This window comes from Otolemur garnettii, unplaced genomic scaffold (assembly GCF_000181295.1).
Source record: "Otolemur garnettii isolate 467f Iridium unplaced genomic scaffold, OtoGar3 scaffold00016, whole genome shotgun sequence".
Taxonomy (NCBI): domain Eukaryota; kingdom Metazoa; phylum Chordata; class Mammalia; order Primates; family Galagidae; genus Otolemur; species Otolemur garnettii.
In genome coordinates, this window is record NW_003852411.1 from 6,787,726 (window position 1) to 6,801,821 (window position 14,096).

A 14,096-nucleotide genomic window follows, 5' to 3' on the forward strand; every position below is an offset into this window, starting at 1 on the left:
AATGAACAATTGGAACATTTATAAAAATATAGTATTTCATGATCTGAATCTTAATTATCATTCAAACAGATAGAATGCCAAAAGCTCAATTCCTTATAATAATTATTCTAAGTACCAATTTCAAAATAAAGTAATATAATCATGATTAATTTATTGAATCAGCAGTAAAGACATCCAAACAATTTTTTAAAGAATAAAAGGATCATATCTTTTTTATAAACATAAACTATTTGTGCATGTAAGCCAAGTGAGTTAAAATTGATGTCATTTTATATTAAGTACCAATTTGGTGAAAGACAACAAATGGAAGTAAATTTATATTAATTAAGAATAAGCTTATATTTATATTTGGATAGATACCCCTATCAATCATAAATAAAATACATAAGGTTAAATCAGATTTAAATTAATATCATAATCAATTATGAAATTAGGTACTCCATTAGCATTAAAGAATTGGCTCCTCCATTAGCATCAAAGGTAGCTTTAAAACAGGACTCTCCCTATACTTATCCTATCACAAACCAACAGGGGTTAGTAAAATAGTATTTACCAAGTCTCGTTGAGCCATATGATTAGTTACCTAATTTATGTCTTGAAGTCATTACAGCATTATTTACTATTCCTTAGTCGCACTCATTCTTTGACAATTTGTCATGCATATTATTACTATTTGTTTAAAGTTAATCTCTTTTACTGCACGGTAAAGCAGGAGGAAGACTAGCTTGGGTTTGCCAGATTATGCCAAATTACCAAAGAATGAAAACAATATATAAAAGCTTCATCAAATGTCAGCTGTTAAAGCCATTTATTTATTTCTTCCTATCTATAGACAGTATATAAACTTGAATCTTTTTCATTAAACGTGAACTCTCTCATTGTGCATGTGACTACATTGGAGGGTCCCTATACAAAGGGCAAAGGGTAAACACCGGAAGTTAGGGGAGGAAAAGGGAAAAGAAGTTATCAATGTGGTTACAAACTAAGCTAATCACTTAGGGCATGATAAAGGCCCACCATCAATATATAGAGAAAGTTTCCTTACATTGAGGTTCTTGAATTAATTTGCCTCATAATCACCTGAGACATAGGTGATTATTAAATGAGAATCAAATCTCTGGGAAATGAGTCTGGGGAGAAGCACTGATCTATGTTGTAGGAGATCTCCATTTCTAAGCAAAAATTTTCTTGGTAAGTTATGAAAAACTATATACTGTTTGCATAATTTAAAGTCTTGAAGTTTGATTACTTAAAGCTTTTTATTCATAAGGTTTAGCTACAGAATTCAGATCTGTTGAAGAGGGCATACAAATACCACGAATGTGGTACTGACTGAGACACTGAACCTTAAGCCTGTTGTTTTCTTTACTCTTAACTCAAGGATAAGAATTTTTAGGGGACAGACAGCAGCTGGAATACTTGCATCTGTGTAACTATTATTCCTCATTTCCTTCACATATACGGATCTTTCCAGGCTGTAACCCCAAAGCATACTACAAAAGTGATTTTGAAAGGCAGCTTAATGAAAACACTTTGATAAGCCATCAAAGCTTGATATTGTCTTTTACTAACATTCAGTAAAATACATTGCTACCCACTAAGAACTGATAGCTCAAAAGCCAATTGATGTCACAGACAGTGCTAAAGTGGTTCATAAATTTGAAATGACAACAGATGCTTTGAAAGGGAAAGCCTCCTGGATTTTGATTGAACATGTTAATTTTCAAAAGAATCATTCCCTAGCTTGATTTTATACAGTGCAACCTGTTAAGGCTATTTGGAAAGCACACGGGCTGGTGATAAAATAATATTGAACTCAATTATCCATTATCAGAGGAAGAGATGCCAGCATCCCTCTACTCCCTCAGTGGACTTATTTGAATACACAATGTAAGAGAGGAGTAGAGAGATGACTCAGAGGACAAGGGGCTATGTGCTCAGGGAGCTATCAAGGGGAACGAGTGACAAAATTTGGGGATATATTCCTGCTAATTTGGTTTTGCTTTGAGATTAAAGCTTTAATTTCTACCACTTGAGAAAAGAGAGTTAAACAAACAGCCTCTGTCCTTAAGGCAAGATTAAATTGAATCCTTTATCATGGGGTTCCATAGAGGGTAAGATTAAGAATTCTTATCAGTCAGTTAACTTCAGAAAATATTTAAATGTAGGATTTCATGGTGGAGAAATTTATCCGTGGCTACGTTTCTTTTAACTGCAGAAAACTACATGCAGAAATGCATGACGTATTGCAGTAATTAACACATTGGCAGTCTTCAACCTCCCTCGGCTTAAGTATTTTGAATTTCTTCTAATTAATCACCAGGAGAGGAAGGCCTAGTGGACCAGAAACTGTGATGAGTGGTGCTCCCTAAATATCGGCTGGATGTCTAATATCTCCCCCACACACACACACTTAAAATCTTTTTTATCTCCCCTTTTGTATTTAATTTTTAAGGCTCTTCTAGGGATACAGGGTGTATTTGAGCTTTAGCATGAGTCAGGAATGGAATTAGGATGAGGTGAATGAGTTATTCACACTGGGAACAAAATGAAGAGAGCTCCGGAAAACTCAGTAGCAAAGGTAAATAGTATTTTTTTTTATTATTAAATCATAGCTGTGTACATGAATGCAATCATAGGGTACAGTGTGGTGTTTTCATATACAATTTGAAACATTTCCATCAAACTGGTTAACATAGCCTTTATGTCATTTTCTTAGTTACTGTGTTAAGACGTTTATATTCCACTCTTAGAAAGATTCACTTGTACCCTTATAAGATAAACCATAGAAAGATGTCAAAAACAAAATTAGTGCAAAAAATTCCAGGATGAACAACGTATCAAGAGTTCAAATAAATATAAGTTGTTTTTTTCCTGACACTCCAGCATCACGACAGTGGACGTAGTGGTTTCCATTTAGCTTGGCCACATTTGGGCCCCAGAATTTCTGCAATCTTTTGTGCCCCCCAAATCCCCCCACCAAGTGGATATATGAAGGTTGACAATGACAGGCAAACAAACTGGGAAACCACAGGGTTTATATAAAGTTTTTTAATTGCATGGATTTCATCTTTTTTTTTTTTTAACCACTTTGTTTTATATGTGGTAAGATATTTTTATATGGCAATAAGGGGTGCCTTTTTTAAAATACATTTCAGGCATGGCACTGTTGCTAATCTAAGCTGTCTTATTATCTACACACCAGATTATTAGAATAAGATAACTTGAAATAACTAATAATTTTTCTGTTTATATTTATGAAACATCACAGCCCTGCAGTCAAATTGATTCCCCTTTACCCCTTCACTTTTAATTTGTATTATGTTCTTTGAAATATGATTAACCATCCCATTTACAAATCCAAGATGTGGATTTTCTGTTTTAAAATTAGTAATCTTATATCCTGATTGGCAGCCACAAAGTTTAAAGAAAACTAAAGAATTTTATCCCCACTCTAGACCAAAAGATCCAGCTTAGAATGCTGCCTGTAGAGAAGCTTAAGAGAGATTTACTGGAAACATTTTTAGCTTTTAAAGCTCTTTTTAATGGGTAACCCAAATGCCATTTCAGTATAGAGTCTATAGACTTCTAAGGGCAATAGCTGAAGTGTCCTGTCTAATTGGGTCCTTACATGGTTGAGGTTACATCTGTCAATCAAGACAACAGACATTTTAGCCATGTATCAGTTAGAAAAGTAGCACTGAGAGAATTATTAAATAACTTTCATAGTTTTCCTTCTAAAAGGTATAATGGTAGAAATTTAATCTCAGATGTGTCATATACCTATTTTCTGGTTAATTCTAAAACTTAACTATTTTCCTATAAAATTTCGCCAATATAAGAAAAGTAGTCAAGTGTTCTTTGTCTCTGTTTTATTTCCTACAAGTTTTATAATGAAAATAGCACCTCAAATCCAATTTAAAAAATTGAGAATATTTGCCTCAATTGGAATTCTGTTTGAAAGCCAATCAAATTTTGGATGGCAGATACATCAAACATTTATAGGTGACAAATTATGAAAATAAGAAAATTCACTCCAGGCTATAGTTCTAAGGCCTCCATTCTTCTCCTCCCCACCCCCCCTTATTTTTTAATTACTGTGTGTTTTGTTTTGTTTTGTTTTGCTTCAGGTTAATGTCACGGTACAACCAACCAGGTCACAATATTTGAATGCTCTGAATGTAGAAAACCCTTTGACCCTTTGACTGTTCAAAAGCAACAGAAGAAAAATAATGTTGAAGAAAAAAGATGTGAGGTAGAGTCACAGATTTCAACATGTAAATGTAGGACATCATTTTATTTATTTATTTATTTATTTTGTTTATTTTATTTTTTTTTTTTTTGAGACAGAGCCTCAAGCTATCCCCTTGGGTAGAGTGCCATGGCATCACACTCACAGCAACCTCCAACTCCTGGGCTCAAGCGAGTCTCCTGTCTCAGCCTCCCAAGTAGCTGGGACTACAGGCGCCCGCCACAACGCCCGGCCATTTTTTGGTTGCAGCCATCATTGTTGTTTGGTGGGCCCGGGCTGGGGATTCAAACCCGCCACCTTAGGTGTATGTGGCTGGTGCCTTAGCTGCTTGAGCCACAGGCGCCGAGCCAGAACATCATTTTATTAATTGAGTCATGGAAATGAGGACAGCTAAATTGACCCCATGCTACCTTTTGAGGAATGAAGACTTTAACTTTAAAAGGTACCATATGGAAATTGAGAATAAAAGAATATCCAACAATTTAAAAACACTTTTTAAGAAGCCCTTTTGGGCACCTCTCATTGTATTATATAATATATGCAATCAAGTTCCTATGTACCTTTAAGTAGAATGTAGACTTTTCCCCCTTCAAAAAGTTTCATACGTAATAAATAGAACAGAGTGGACTATTTAGCAAACATTAGATTTTAAAAAAATTAAAACTATTCTTAAATGTATTTGCCAATATTTCATATCATTATCCTAAAGCCATTGTATTTTTCTTTAAAGTTGTACATCTTGGCTTATGTAAAACATAAAATATATACATATTTTTGGAAAAGGTTTTAGGATAATTTCTTTTCTTCTCAGCAAATAGGAGAGATGGAAAGATGAATGACAACAGACCAGCAAATTTAATCATCACTGGTGGTGGAAGGAGACAAAAAGTAAAGTAGAATTAAAGGAAGTGGGAAAGACTGTATGAAGAGCTGACAGCCTAGATTCTTTAACCCATAATCTTGTTTTTAGCATCATCGGTATCATTTTTCACTTTTACGTTTATTCAGGGTAAGGATTGGTGATCCTAAAACAAAGTACATAAGGAATGTTCTTAGACTCAATAGAAATTCTCAAATTTAAACTTTACATTGTAGATGGCTTTTTATTCATTATCTACATATGTACCAAGTCTCTATTATATGTTAAGCACTTATAGTAATAACGCACACCATAGACGTAGTCCCTGCCTCCCAGGAGAGGATAACGTGCTTGATGGCTCCATCTTGCTTTCTGTATATGACCTAAGAATAATACCTTATAGAGCAGTCATTCTGTCAAAGAGGGCAAAGAACAATGAAGTAAGATGCTTAGGTATTTTAAGAAGTTGCCAAACATTAGAAATTGATTGATGTTGTGAAAACAATCAAGTAAAACCAAAGGATCAAATAAAGCTAAAACAGGTTCCTGAGCCCTAACATTAGCTATTCATAGCCTCTCTCCTACAAGCTTCCTTGCTGGTCATTTTAATGCAGTATATTTAAGTTGTTACTTATGATTTTTAATACATTTATTCAAATAAATTTAATGATTTATTTTTTCCACGTCACAGGTCAATATTAGTTTAGTATGCACATTGATGGTATTTCGTTTTTTCTCTTTATATAGACAAAATTCGACACCCGTGCAATAAAACTCAACCTATTTTCCTTCTTTCTTCAAAATATAAGAGTCACAGGGAAGCAAGGGAAGTTATTGCATTAAAAAAATTATATATATATATCTTTAGTTTGTGTTTAACAATGCACAAAACATAAGAAAACTGTATTTAGCTGAATTGTTGATTGTAAACATGTTTATCTCTGGGGCAGTTGCTTTTGGAAACAGATATCCTGGCTTTTACTATTGACAGAATCCTTTGGGGCCCTGAGTTCATGCTGACTGATTTCCAATTAACCCATTAACCCATTTCAATAAATGAGTATTTTATGCGTGTTCACATGAGACCTGAGCCCTTTGTGTCACATTTTCTTTTTACAAGCCTCCTATTACTTTAGTGTTTTGGAGGTGTCTTACCTTACCTTTCAAATTTGCCTGTTAGGCCTGTCATCATATATATTCAAAGTCAACTGGCAATTGGTAAGAAATGATTACAGAAATATAACAGAATGTTAGTAGAAAATTTCTAGAAGAAGAAACACAGGTTAATAACCCGTAAAGAGTAATTTTCATTCTGAATTATCAATAAATACAATTTTTAGAAAACAAAATATATTGCACTGTCTCTATGTTAAAAAAAAAAAAAGCACTAAAATGACGATGTATGTTTTGTTTTTACTGTGTCTTTTATGGGTCAGGCAGGGGCTCTGCCCATTTTTGTCAGTATTTTCAGATCAGACTTAGCCTGGCATGGAAACTTTTGCCACTTTTCAAGTCATGACAGTAAGAAAAACATACTTCTGCTGTGGTTGTCACTGGGAGATATCACAGTCACATCACAGAGAAGACATAGACCACTTTGACCCTAGACTCGTTTGGCAGAAATGATCAAATGGCCGTAGCCAACCACAAGTTTCCAGGGTTCATTAGAAGTCTAAAAGTGTTAAGTATTTAATGAGCAACAACCACGACTTTTACATTTCCATTCCCCTTCTCTGCTTTATCTTCTCTACACAATGGTACCATTCCAAGTTATGTTACTAACTTACTTCTTCTCTGCATTGTCTTTTATTGTCCCTTCCCCATTTCTCATCCACAAAGCAAACTCCATGTGGGTTCAAGGCACATACCTTGTTCACCACTGTACCCTCAGCACCTAGAAAATTGTCTGATACATAGTAGCCATTAAAGAGTCATTACAGGAATAAGGAATGGGCCAGGCATGATAGCTCATATTCATAATCCCAGCATTTTAGGAGGTGGAAGCAGGAGGATTGCTGGAGGTCAGGAGTTACAACACTATTCTAGGAAATGTAGCAAGACCCGTCTGTACAAGGAAAGTTTTTTAAATGTTACCTTGGCTTGGTGGTGCATACCCATAGCCCTAGCTACAGGGAAGGCTGAGGTGGGAGGATCAATTGAGACTAGGAATTTGAGATTGCAGTAGGGTCTGATCAGGCCACTGAGCCCAGCTAGAGTGAGACATGAAAAAAAAGAAAAAAGAAGGAATGTATTCCTTTTAATCTATCAAGTTTGTTATTTAAAAAAAATATATACCATAATCCCAAATGCTAGAAAGGAAGAAATATTATGGATATTTGTACATTCTGCTAGTAAATAAAAAAATAAGGTTTAGCATTTTCAAGAAATCAATTTGGTAATATGTAACAAAATTACTAAAAGATTCCATGTTAACGTGACATCTGTTATAAGAATCTATCCTAAAGTGATAATTATAAATGTGGTTTAAAGAAAAATGTTCATTTTATAACCAATTAACATATTAAATATTTGAAAAATATTCTAAATTTCCCATGATGATATGATTAACTGCATTTGGGTTTTTTTTTTTTGTTTTTTGTTTTTTTTGCAGTTTTTGGCCAGGGCTGGGTTTGAACCTGCCACCTCTGGCATATTGGGCTGGTACCCTACTCCTTTGAGCCACAGTGCCGCCCATGCATTTGTTATGCAGATTGAAATATTAACTATTATGTCATTGAAAATTTATGTTATAAAGAACAAGTCACAGTGCAATGTGTATGCAACACAAATTGTTATATTAAACATGCATTAGTTTTTAAAAAAAGAGGGAAAATCTTTCTAACCAGATGTATACAGAGCTTATGTGCTCACCTGGCCTTCCTATAGCAAATACCTAGAACTGACCAATGTATTTATAAATCCATAATACCAATGGAAAATAAACATAAGTAGCATGATTAAACTATAATTTTTAAAGGAATTTAAAGAAGAAAAGCAGGGAATCAGGAGTTCTGAGCAAATCCGAAACTGAGCAGGGCAAATCCATCACATTTGAAGGCAGGAGAATAATGGTCTTTGGCTCAACACTCTGCTCTCCAGACCTAACAGGGTGACAGCCTCACCTTTTGCTTCCACATGGTGGCAGCTTGGCCCCAGAAGCCATGGGTACATCTCTAGTATTTCTTCTTTTTTGTTCTAATCTCCTTTTATAAAGACACTAATCATATTGAATAAGAACACACTCTAATGGAACTATTTGAAGTTAATACCTTAAAGTTCCCATTTTGAAATATGGTCACATTCTGAGGTACTCAGGGTTAGAACTTCACCATATGAATTCTGGGGAGATACAAACCGGTTCATAGCAGTTATCATTGGTCATCTTAAGAAAACCAGAAGAGAGCTTTTAAAGGATGCTTGTGCTTTTTCTGAGCAATGCTTTTTTTTTTTTTTTTTTTTTGCATTCATAAAGAATGAGTCCTCTTGGGTGGTGCCTGTGGCTCAAAGGTGTAGGGTGCTGGTCCCATATGCTGGAGGTGGCAGGCCACCTGCCCTGGCCAAAAACAACAACAACAACAAAAAAAAAAACAATGAGTCCTCTGACTCATTCCTGGGGAGTGTGACTAAGGAATGTCGGAGCATTTTGCACTTGTTAGATCTGTTCCAAATTCTCATCTTACTTCGCTTTCAAAATGTTTTCTATATAGCTATATAGGATGTGAGTTTTGTATCCAACTAGTAATGCTATCCAGGCACCTGGACTTAACATACTTAATTTTTATTTATAGGCAAGTTGAAATTGTATTGATAAGTGCAAGCTGACCCAATATGATCATTCATTCACCTCTGTCTTACAGCATTAGAATCCATTTGCATTTGGGTAACTCAGACTCATGCAAATAAAAACTAGCAAGAAAGGTCTTGCAATTTTGCAGGGCTTTGTTTCTCTTGTTTGAGTGAAGACCTTGTACCATTCCATCTAGGATATTCTGGATCCACCTCTGGACCTACAGACACAAGTTTCTCCTTATTTGTTAATGCCCACAAGAGTCATTTAAAGACGTAATCATATGAAGTGTGTGTTTTTAGTAGAAATGTAAGGAAGAATGCTTCCCACAAGCAAGATCTTTTTAAGAATATTGGGAAGTTCAAAGTTCAAACTATCAGCTCTCATGATGTTTGCTCTATGTCTCTATTCTCCAGCTCTTGGTTTTCTGAGTTTTCTCTTTCATTAATAGATGAAACTTGATGTAGGTGATATTTTTGTGTTGCTGCAACTCTGCTAAAGTTACAATCTGGTCTTAGGGTCACTGGGGTCTTGGCTATAGCAGATGAAGAATCTTTTCAAAATTCCAAACAGACTTTTTAAAAACTCTCCACTAATACATATTGAGATGGTCAAAAATTGTGGCCTGGTGTTTTTTTGTGTGTAAGTTCTTGCAGGGAAATCAGAAGAACCTAGCCCAGTCCACAAATGATCTTAATTTGTTAGGGCAAGAGTTACAACAATTTTGAACAAATCATGCATTTTGATTTCCCAACTTGGGAAACTGACTGAAGTCTATATTTTCTTCATGCAAAGAAAGGCTGAAAGGACAAGAGAAACCAGTAATTACAATAAAGTATCTGAAGCAGTCATTCGGGAAATTTTTCTGGTATACAGCTGAGAATCAGCTAAACTTAGCTCTATTCGTAGAGACACATCAAAGAATGGTTCATTTAAACCAAGCTAACACTTACAGATATTTATAATTCCTTTTTATACAAGGGAGAATGTTTTTCACCTATTAACGTTAGTTGAACAAAAGAGCGGGGTGTATTTGTGTCAACTTGACCAGTTAAAAGAGCTCAGCAATGAATAATTATCAGTTAGCTAAAATAAAGTTTACTTAGTGATGATAAAATAAACTTTGATATTGATTTCTGAGGAGGCTTTGCAAAAAGAAAATTTTCTGTAAATATATGCACTCAATGGCCCATCAATAACTGTGCACTTCTTGCTTCATTTACCCTGATTTTATCCTAAGTCAAAAGCCTAAAAATAAATATTTGATGCTTAGAGATGTATAAACATGCCATTCTAATGACTCTTTGCAGATCTCATTTTTAAAACTTAAAACACCTATCTTCCGTTTTTGCCTCAAATACATTTATATCCAATATATATCTCTAGCAATTTTCTCCAAAGAAAATTTCTTTTGCCTATACTTCATACATGTCCATATTTTAGTGACCTAAAAAAGAGTTTCAACTTGGACTTTAGAAACCAAAGATTTATTTTAAGTTAATAAATTCACTTGTATTCAAAAATGTCTGACAGAAAGCTAAATTAATTGGAGTTACACTGCTTATATTATTATATAACTTCCTCCAATAAATATAAGGGGGCTTAAAGGTTTATTCATTTTGAACAAAAAAATTGCACATATGTGCATATAAATATAACATTAAGTGATATTCTTCCCAGGAATAATAATCATGAAAATTATTGAAAATATAAGAGTTTATATAATATATGCAAAATAGATATTAATTATATACATGATAATTCTTACAGTGTAAATTATTTTATATATGGATAAATACTGAAATAAATTTTGGTGAAAGCATTTTATTAGATGAGGTTTTCAATATTTAAAGAATAAATGAGATAGGCTGGAGGGGGTCAAGATGGCCAGCAGGTACCAGCCTCCTACAGCAGCTCCCAACAGGAGGAAATGATAAAGTCCAGAAAACACCCAACAAAGTTGAAGACTAGGAGCCCAGCCAATAGAGAAGTATGATACCGGCAGGACACCTCTGCTGAGGCAAGCTACGACTCCTAGAAGGCAATCTACAGGTACATAATGTACCCCCCCAAAAAAGTGTCCATCTCCTCCCCCAAGAAAGGTGTGCTTTTCCTTTGTTTCCTCTTCAACTGTTCCTCTGAGTCTTATACAGGCAATCTATAAACTGAGAACCTATTCTCTCACTCCACGAGTGAGAGCTGCTGACAGGGAGGTCTACTACCCTGGAGGGACCGTACTGAGACTCCGAACACCCTCCCCAGGCAGAAAAGTGGAACTAGCCTTCACACTGCCATTTTGAGTTTCTAGTCCACCTTCCCCCCCTTGCCCACAGAGACAATGAGAAGAGACCCAAGAGCAACATCCCCCCACCCTTGCAAGACCAAACCCCTGTCCCAGTCCTGTACCTGGAGAACTGCTTGATCCACGCTTCCTCCGCTTGGACTGATCCCACCAGCCAGCACACTCTGCACCCAGCTGTCTCCCCAGCTGCTGTCCCTGCTTTCTGGGGCCTCTGTGGCAGGCAACCACAACTAACTCCTGCTGGAACCAGCTGCATCACCCTGCCCACCATCCCCGCTTCCTGGAGCCTTGGCAGTATGCTCCCAGGAGACAACCAAAAGGAGCCACTGGTAGAACAGTTTTAGGGACGGTCTCCAAAAGGTGCAAATTCAGCATGGGATGGAATCAGAGGAAAAACTCTGGTAACCAGAACAACCAGAGTAGATCAACCCCCCCAAGGAAGGACGAGGCAGATAGAATTGAAGATCCCTTCCATAAACAGATGTCTGAGATGTCAGAAATTGAGTTCAGATTCTGGATAGAGAATAAGATCAACAGAGTGGAGGAAAGAAAGGAACTAGAATTTCAAATTATTCAAAAGCTGTCCCAGGAATTCAATGATTTCAAAGATAAAATGATCAAAGATTACGATACACTGAAGCAAGAGGTTAAAGCCCTAAAAGATCTGAAGAGTACGGTTGAATCCCTCATTCAGAAAATGGACCAGGCAGAAAATAGGATCTCTGACACTGAAGACAAAGATTCTGAATGCACCCAAGTATCCAAAGATCAAGACAAATGGAGAGCAAAAACAGATCACTCACTCAGAGAGCTCTGGGATAATTTGAAGAAAACTATACTCACTCAGAGAGCTCTGGGATAATTTGAAGAAAACTAATATTCACCTCATAGGAATCCCTGAAAGTGACAAAGTTGCTTCAACACAGAGGCTCTCCTTCATGAAATTATGAAAGAGAACTTTCCAGACATGCCAACGAATCCTAAAATTCAGACAGAAGACAACTTCAGAACCCCAGTGTGACTCAACCTGAACAAGACACCCCCCAGGCATATCATAATCAACTTCACTAAAGTTAACATGAAAGAGAAAATCCTGAAAGCAGCTAGATGCAAGAAAACCTTAACTTACAAGGGAAAGAATATTAGAATGACTGCAAATCTCTCTGCTGAAACCTTTGAGGCTACAAGAGGGTGGTCATCGACCTTCAACCTCCTAAAAGAAAACAACTTTGAACCCAGAATCCTGTATGCAGCTAAACTGAGTTTCATCTATGATGGAGAAATTAAATACTTTAACAACATTCACACGTTGAAAAAATTTGTCACGACTAAACCAGCCCTCTAGGATATCCTCAGATCTATCCTCCACAATGACCAGTGCAATCCTCCACCACATAAATAAACCCACCCAGAAAATTTCGATCAAATTCCAACCTCCACAGTGACAAAAGGATCAAAGTTGTCCACTGGACCTTCAAAAAACTTGATACCCAAAAGTATACCAGGCTTATCAATAGTCTCAATCAATGTGAATGCCTTAAATTGCCCTCTAAAGAGGCACAGGCTGGCTGACTGGATACATATATCTGCTGCATTCAAGAAACTCACCTTACTTTGAAAGACAAGGATAGAGTCAGGGTGAAGGGATGGTAATCTATATTCCAGGCTAATGAAAAGCAGAAAAAAGCAGGTGTTGCAATTTTTCATAGATACAATAGACTTTAAACCAACAAAAGTGAGCAAGGACAGGGATGGTTACTTTATATTTGTTAAGGGTAATACTCAATCCGATGAGATTTCAATTATCAATATTTATACAACCAGAATGCACCTCAATTTATAAGAGACACTCTAACAGACATGAGCAACCTGATTACTCCCAGCTCCATCATAGTTGGAGACTTTAATACCCCTTTGGCAGTGCTGGATAGATCCTCCAACAAGAAGCTTAGCAAACAAATTTTGGTTTTAAACCTAACCATTCAGCATTTGGATCTAATGGACATCTATAAAACATTTCATCCTTATAAAACTGTGTACACATTTTACTCATCAACCCATGGAGCATACTCCAAAATAGACCACATCTTAGGTCACAAGTCTAACCTCAGCAAATTTAAAAGAATAGAAATTATCCCTTGCAGCTTCTCAGACCACCATGGAATAAAAGTGAACTCAGCAACAACAGGAATCTGTAGACCAAAACAAAAACGTTGAAGCTAAATAACCTTATGCTCAATGGCAGTTGGGTCAGAGATGAGATCAAGAAGGAAATTACCAAATTCTTGGAACTAAACAACAATGAAGAGATGAGTTATCAGAACCTCTGGGATACCGCAAAGGCAGTCTTAAGAGGGAAATTTATAGCACTGCAAGCCTTCCTCAAGAAAATGGAAAAAGAAGAAGTTAACAACTTAATGGGACACCACAAGCAACTGGAAAAGTAGGAACACTCCAATCCAAAACCCAGCAGAAGAAAAGAAATAACCAAAATTAGAGCAGAATTAAATGAAATTGAAAACAAAAGGATTATACAACAGATTAACAAATCAAAAAGATAGTTTTTTAAAAAGGTCAATAAAATAGATAAGCCATTGGCCAACCTAGGAAGAAAAAAATAGTTAAATCCCTAATTTCATCAATTAGAAATGGTAAGGACAAAATTACCATAGACCCCTCAGAAATTCAGGAAATCCTTCATGAATACTACAAGAAAATTTATTCTCAGAAATATGAAAATCTCAAGGCAATTGACCAATACTTGGAAGCATGCCACCTTCCAAGACTTAGTCACAACCAAGTGGAAATCAAGCTCTGAAATAGCATCACCTGTACAAAATCTCCCCATAAAGAAAAGCCTGGGACCAGATGGCTTCATGTCAGAATTCTACCAAAC